Source organism: Berghia stephanieae, chromosome 3, assembly GCF_034508935.2.
Source record: "Berghia stephanieae isolate SIO BIC M18660-M18661 chromosome 3, UCSD_Bste_1.3, whole genome shotgun sequence".
NCBI lineage: Eukaryota > Metazoa > Mollusca > Gastropoda > Nudibranchia > Aeolidiidae > Berghia > Berghia stephanieae.
In genome coordinates, this window is record NC_088362.1 from 67,460,395 (window position 1) to 67,468,603 (window position 8,209).

Genomic DNA, 8,209 nt, shown 5'->3' on the forward strand with positions numbered 1-8,209 from the left:
ATTGGTTTCAATTTTTCTGTTTATTTTTTGAGAAGATAAGATTCTACTGTTCTGGCTTGAAAGCAAATTTGTTTAGTTATGTAAGAATTTAACAGTTTTTTTCTGCATAGGGGGAGGTAAACACAAAGCTATCTCATATAAAAGATCAAGAAATTGACCTGGATTACAAATACGTAAATATGACCAGATTAAATTTTCTTAACTGTACCGATTTTTAAATATGACAATATTATGTAATTATTAATTATTATATCCAATATTGTCCAGTGTGGCTTTTACTGTAGCAGATTTATGAGGTCTTGGGTGTAAATCTACGATAGACCAACTGAGTTTGTCAAGTGCTTTGCAGGATAAACTCAAAATGACATATATGTCTTATTTGATTTTACTATTTTTACAAAATGTCACTGCCTTCTTATTTAGAATTTTTTTTTTTTTTTGACATAGATCATTTCAAGTTTATAGAAGTTACTAGATATTATTTTCAAATAAAGGTAAAAAACATACCTGTTTTGGGAGGTCATTATTTTTAATTTTGAAAAGAAAACCACAACTAGTCGTATCTAACAAACTAGATACGTTTTTGGATGATTATTAATTTGGATAACTATTCTTGTCTTTGTTTATTTTTTTGTTTTGTTTTGTTTTGTTTTGTTACTTCCACTTATAGTCATATTATAATTATAGCATGACAGTCCAAAAAATCTGGCGAGTTGTTTAGATAATAGTCTTTTGCTAAATGTTTTACATAAAGATTATAATATTTATATTGTTATTGCATTTATGTAACCTTTTTCTGTACAGAACACTATTAGTCTTATAAAGTCAGTCATTGTATTTGAGGAAGGAAACGAAGAAGAGAAAAAAAGGAGAGGGAGGAGGAAGTCTCCATGCTGCATTTTAGGGGGAGGAAGGAGATTGAGACACTCATCATGTAAGTGTTGAGTAGTTTGCATGATTTGCCAGGACCTAATATCTCTCAAAACACATGGTATAATACAAGATTTCCTTTAAACAATGCATGTTTGTATTTGTTGCAAGAGTCATCAGTAAGAGCCATTTGTATTTCGTGTTTTCAATAACTATGTTGTGTAAACCACTTCCTATGAAAAGCAACCCGAGTTATTTCTATTATGCAATAGAAACCAGAATGCTGTTCATGGTTGTTTAACAATAATGCTTTGTGATAAATTGTTTTGTAAATTGATGGCGTTTTGATTGCTATTTTAAAAAAAATGTAAATGCTATTATGAAAACAACTAAATGGTGCAGAAAGATATCAAGTGATTATTCTGAATTTAATGCATTTTGTTTGGCCTTGTGATTATTGATATAACCCTATTTTATTGCAGTCATTTTTGCCACAGATACACGCACATGAGATTTTGTAAAAGTTGAAATGAGTGTGTTAACTTACTAGCAATATGTGTGATTTAATTCCAAGCAGCAAGGTAAATATTTGGGTGAGTCTTCTGACCTCATATGATGGTTAGAGAAGTCACTTTTGCTGTGTTTTCTTTCCCCCTATATCCCCCTGTTTTCCCTTTCCAATGTTGCTTTCTGTCTTTGTTCTGGATTGAGAATGCTGTTTTTTTCCCTGGTCCTGGCAGGGATCCTTTGCTGAGAAGGAGGCAGTCATATATATAGTTGCTTATTTTAGAGAGTTTTTTTTTTTTTGGTATATCTCCTCCCTTTCCCAGTTATACCACCAGGTGCTCAGTCCCTGAGTGATGTTTGACCTACTGCCAGTCAGAGCTCTCAGTAGTTACCAGGATACAGTTGGACTACTAGGAAGTGGTCATGCCTATCATGAATTCTGTGTCAGAGACTGTAAATCAAGGAGGCTCAAATCCCTGAAAGCTCCTTAAAACCCAACAAAAACAAAGGCAAATATATTGCTTTTCATCAACATTTTTGTCAAATGCAGTTGATTGATTGCAGACTTTTGCTTTTTACTCCTCTATCTCAGCGCTGTGGACAGGGAATGTTTTTCGATTACTTTTTATCATAGTCAGAGTATGATACAGGGGACATGTATGATTTCTGAAAATGTTTGTATGATACAGTGCTACAAAACAAAAACAAAAATACCGAAAACTTTCATCACAAAAAAATCAGCCTACCAGATTAATGATGAGGTGGATGGCACAATCTCCATTCAGGCATGATTTTTAATCTGTTTTTTTTTTCTGCTGGGACTTTCATTATATCATACAAACCTTTTCAAACTTTTAAGGAAATGATGTAAATTCATGATCATAAAAGATTTCCTTTCCAGAACGTGAAAGATGTTGCACTATGATAGATTTCATTTTGTTGTTGTTGTTGTCGTTGTTGTTTGTTGTTTAATTAAAGATAAATTTTGTATCTATTCTATATGTTTAAACTGTTTAAAGTTATGCTGATTTAATTTGTAAGTTTTAGAGAACAATATGGAAATATTTGCATTTTTTTTTCTATACAATAAGGAAACTGTTGTTTTAAAATTCATTTTAATATTGCCTTTTGCATGTCTTTTTTTATTCTTTGATGTTATAAGGCAGCTTATAATACCGCAATGAAGCCTGCTGAGGAAACCTCACAATATAGAAAAGGAGGAGTATGGTGTAAAAATTAATTTTACACAGCTAGTAAAATATTTATACCCTTTGTATACAGCTTTAATAGAACTTTTGTCATCAAAGCTGGTTATACAAAATGAATATTTAAAAAACAAAAAACAAACAAAGATAAAACAAACAAACAGAATAAAAAAATAACAAAACAAGCAAAATGGAGAAATTTTCTCGGAGTGTATATACTGATATTTAGGCAAGGGATAACAATCTTTTATTTGTGAGATGAAAATGATTTCCAAACGTTACATAAATCCGTGCCCAAATTTGAAATGTCATTATGTGCCTCTGTTGTATAATTGTATTTTGTACGTTGCTTGTGATGTTTGAAATACAATATCGTTTTATTTCTCCGTTGTGTAATTGTCTTCTGTGAGGTGCTTGGGATATTTGTGTTACAGTATTGTTTTATTTCCTTGTTATATTGGATGTGAGAGAAGAAGACCGAAAAGTTTAGAAGCCTGTAACTGCCAGACCATAACTGATGCCAGTCTGACATTTCAACACAATCAAACCTATCTATTGAACTCTATGTACACAATCTTTCAGGAAAAGGTATTGAAAAATATTAATTTGACAATTGTTTCATTAGACATTCTGCAAATTTGCCACATCGAAGATTTTGACGTAATTCTCAAATATGTCGTCCCACTTTGCTTAGTCTTTTTTCCCATGATCCAATTGATTTTCTATTTATTGTCTTGAATTTTGATTTCATCCTATGCATTTTGGATTGACTCTTTTAACTCTGCATCTGTGTAAACTGTTGTACGAAACTTATAAACCATATTGGACATCAATGACCAAATGTTTTGATCCATTGGATTCAAGTCAGGACTGAATGGAGGCCATCCATCTTTAGAAATAAATCGAATATTATCTGCTTGAACTAAAAATTATGTAGCATTATTAGAAGAAAAAGAAAGTTATTCCAGACTTGGTTCCCATCGGTCATCTGATTTTTAACCAGAGGAGGCAACATCTTCAACTAATAAACTGCACGTCTAAAACAAGATGCAAGTTTTGAAACTTTTGATATTGTGATTTTTATACGACTTTGGTATAACTGCATAGTTTCTTAACCAATAGAGCATTTTTTATTAACTTAGGAAAAATTAACTTAAGGTTTTGTTCTTGTTGCTTGTAAATTTTTGTATATTTCTGATTTCAACTTCGAATTAAGAGCGTCATAATTTTTTCCTTTTTTTACTCTCGTATCCTATATAATTATCATGCGGCTCTGTGGTCTTGTAGTATGACACTCGCTTTCAGATCGGAAGTTCCAGGGTTCGAGCCTTGTTTGGCGCATAGTTGAGTTCTTGAAAAAGGTTCTTTACTTACATTCTTTCACCATACTCAGATGTAAAATGAGTACCTGACCGCTAACAGCGTTCTCTCTGTATAAAAACAATTGTAATATCGCCAAACAGGCGTCATGCCCCATATGATAAGTGTTGCTGTTAGCCAAGGACCTAGCGCTTTGAGCATGTTAAGTAGATATTATGCTATATAAAAGCTCAATTAAAAAAATTATAGCTATGTTGCTTTTGATATTTTTTTATCCATTATTGTTTTATGTATCTCTATTCTGTATCTTACTTGTAATAATTGTGATACAAAGTTATTTTATCTCTGTTATATTATTCTGTATGTTGCTTGTAATCTGTGTGATATTATAGTATTGTTATATTTCCTCGTTGTAAAGCAGTATTCTGTGAGGTGCTTGTCATATTTGTGATACAATATTGTTGTCTTTATTTGAAAAAAAAAGTTTTGTCAGAGTCAGATAATTGAATCAATCCTCCTGTGTTATTTTGTTCGTGCCATTAACACTTTCCCATGATCACTTGCTTTGCCTTCTATCCCGATAAATCTGTTTTCCTCTATTCTTGCTTTTTGTCTTTGTCCCATAATTGGACAATTTAATTTTGCACTGGCCCGTAGAGGAGAGCAATGAAATCCTTGTTTTTTGGGGGGTTTTTTATGGGTATGAAATTATTTTTTTCCTTGTAAACCATCTATTTGCTATGCAGGGTAATTCAATTAAATGTGAAAGTATTAGGTTTTACCGTGTATTTTTACAATGCCACATAATAATGGTGTGTACTTGTGGTCATATAACGTCGAGGTTTTATTGAATTAGGCTGTATTGATTGATGTTTAGTTTATTGATACCTTGTTATGATTATAGATTTTGAGTTTAAGCTGCTCGTGTCCTGGTAGAATTTGTAGGTGGTCTCAGACAAGACATATTTATAGAACGCTCTTTTGGACTTGTTCCCTTATATTACTTCCCATGCGTTTTATTTTTTAATGTTTTTTTTTTTTACTATCCCATTATCTTTCTTTTTTTCCACAATCTTTTCTTAAAACGATCTTAAAATATCGCAAGTGCTGAAAAATTCACAGAAACCAACAAAAATAAAATAATAAAAATACATAAAAACAAAAACAAAACAAAACAAACAAACAAAAATTCCCATTTATTCTGTTGCTGCTATTGATTGTTGTATATCCCATGACTTTATTATTTTATACATTATAACTTTACAAAATAAAAGTTCAATGGATCTTTAGTTTTTCCCATGCCAAGACTGAATTCCTTTCCTATTTCCTCTTGACAATTTCAGTGCATGCCGCTATTTCAAATGATTAAATATCTAATTCATAAATATGTGTCACAGTCAAGAATCAAATGAACGTATTATGTCCATTTGTGAAGCACTCTGTATAACTGTATATGAGACAGAACCACCACAGTTACAAGAACAAAATCACAATACATGTATCTCCACTGAAATGTGAATTTATGGGAGATGAAATTCCCTTAGGTCAAAGGAAAGTGGATTATTTATGTCAAAAGCCTTTATATCTCTTTTATCCCTCTATTTTGTCCTTCCCATGTGACTTTGTGTCCTTAGTCTAGAATGGAGCCATTTTGATTTCATCCTGGCCACCCCTCAACTTTTTGCTGAAAGGAGAACAGGTTGATGGATTTATTTGTGAGAGATATTTTTTCCTTGTAAAAATAATCTACCCATTATTTGTCATTATTACGTTTTGAGATAATGCCATTTCTTGACTATCTGAGTGTGTCCCTTTTGGCAAAGATCTTGTACCAGTCTCAATGTAGACTTTAAGGAGATTTGAGACATACAATAAGGATACACTATTTCTCTAGGATCTTCTTCTAACATCTTTTTTGTTGAACTAGCCCCCTTTATCTGTTTTCATGAGTGCTTGTTTGCTTGATCTGAATCTTTCGACTGTTATGTCATCTTTCTTTTTTCTGAGGAGAACAAGGTGGTATGGTTTTTGCTTCAATGCATGGGGTATTGAGTTCGAATTCCTCCGCCACGCTGTGTGGCACAAGCAAGTCACCCCGCCTTAGCTCACTTTCCAATGCTGCAACGCAGATAACGCTTTGCCTTAGAGTTAATCATAAAGAAAAGTTCCTTCCTGGAAATGAATACAAAAATGATTTATTAATATATATTATTTAAATGACAGAAATATTACAAGCGCGTAGAACTCTTATAGTTGAAAATAAACAGGAATACAGACTTCCCGATTCAAAGACGAGTTAGTTATGACTGCAACACAGGATTGCCCCTTACATAGTTTTCATTGGGATCAGTTTAATGTCCATAATAGAACAAAACCTCAGCTGTTTCGAAACTAATATTCATTTTATCTGAAAAATGAAAATGAAGACCATCTGCAGGGTAGCGTCAAAGCTCTTAGTCTACGTATTTCTTGATGGGATATGGATATTCCATCCAACAAACATCTTATCTTAACAGGAATCAACCATGTTGTCAGAGTAAGAAATTTTGAGTTGGTACTCCAGATTACTCAGAAAAATAATACTGCCAGAAGTAATGTTTAAACCTCTGGAGTCCCCAGGCTTCTATTTAATGTCCAATGCTCTCGGCCACCATCCCCTTTTACATTACTTACGATGCTAATAATGCGCTTGATGAGTAAATACATGACCTTTTCAATGAATTTGTCAATAGGAACAAAGTAAACATTCAGATCAGCAAAATCTTTATTGTTTGTGAATAAATTCTGATACAACGTTTATAAAATCATTGATCATTAAACTGCAATACTGCACAATCACAAACATCAAAATCAACATCTTTTAAATTTCATAATACATTAATTTGCCTTTTATGAAGTTTTAAACAATAATATTATCATATGTATATCGAATGCGCTCATGTCCACTTTCGTCACTTATAAACCCATGGTATTCTGAGTAGTTTCACTAAACATCTTTTTCATTTACGCCAGAGATCTTTTTCTTAATGAATCACAGATTAAGACGACAATAAATCTGTTTAATGTTATTTAACCTAAGACTTCTTTGGAATCTCAGGTTAAGGACAAATTTTCTTATCAATTAAAAAAAATTTTTATTTATTTATTTTTTTTTTTTTGGGTTGTTTTGTTGTTGTTTTGTTTGTGTGTGTGTGTGTTTTTTGTTTTTTTTTTTTTTTTTTTTTTTTTGGTATATATTTATTTATTTATTTTTGTTGTTTTTGTTTTTTGTCTTTTGGTCACATAAAGGTAGCATTGATCTCTTCTTGCCCCTTCCCCCCCCCCCCCCCCTCCCCCAATCTTTCTTAATATTTCTCCCCTCCTCTCTCTCTCTCTCTCTCTCTCTCTCTCTCTCTCTCTCTCTCTCTCTCTCTCTCTCTCTCTCTTTCTCTCTCTCTCTATCTCTCTCTCTCTCTCTCTATTTATCTATCTATCTATATTATATCTATCTATCTATCTCTAGCTCTCTTCCAATCGATTTTAATACATATTCATAAAAGTCTGCTAACTTTTGCATCAAGGACAAAATAAATAAATTACATACATATCACAAAATACTGAAAGAACAATTGAATCTAATATCACTTATCTTAAGGCGAAACATGCCCTCAATTCTGTATTCACCTTTTCAAATCATAAAATTATATGACCCATCGTCTCAAAGTGGTATTATGTGGGAGTGAACCAGATATGATAAGTATTTTAAAATAGAAAATGAACAGAAATGCGACATTTTACTTTTCGTTACTTTAAGTAGAACTTTTGTTCATGTTCCTCAGTAAAATAGTAACACTTAATCCAAGTCTCATAATTTTCAAAATGAATTTATTTTTTTTAGTATAAAGTGATACTAAGCTGCTAGAAACTGTAGACTGTAAAAAGTAATTAACAAATATAAATATAACAGCTTAAAAAAATAACAAATTACCAAAGATTAAACGTTTCGGGCTCAAACCCCATGGTGCTGTTTGCTGGAGGACCCCTTATAAAGCTCTTTGACTTTGAGCACGCATATTAGATGTTGTGCTATATAAATGCTCACGTTTTTAAATTATTAAAAAAAAAACTGAAGTCATCGTTTTCAGAATTAAACGTTTTCAGGCCGAAATGATAAAAAAAATCATGATTGTTTGTTAGAGTAAAGGAGATGCTTTTTCTAAGTTTGATTCTATTTTGTGACTGATCGATACCCTACAAAATAAATTTCGAAACAAATGAAATAAATTAGTTTCTGATATGGTACCCGTCGCCAAAATTTGTTATTAGAG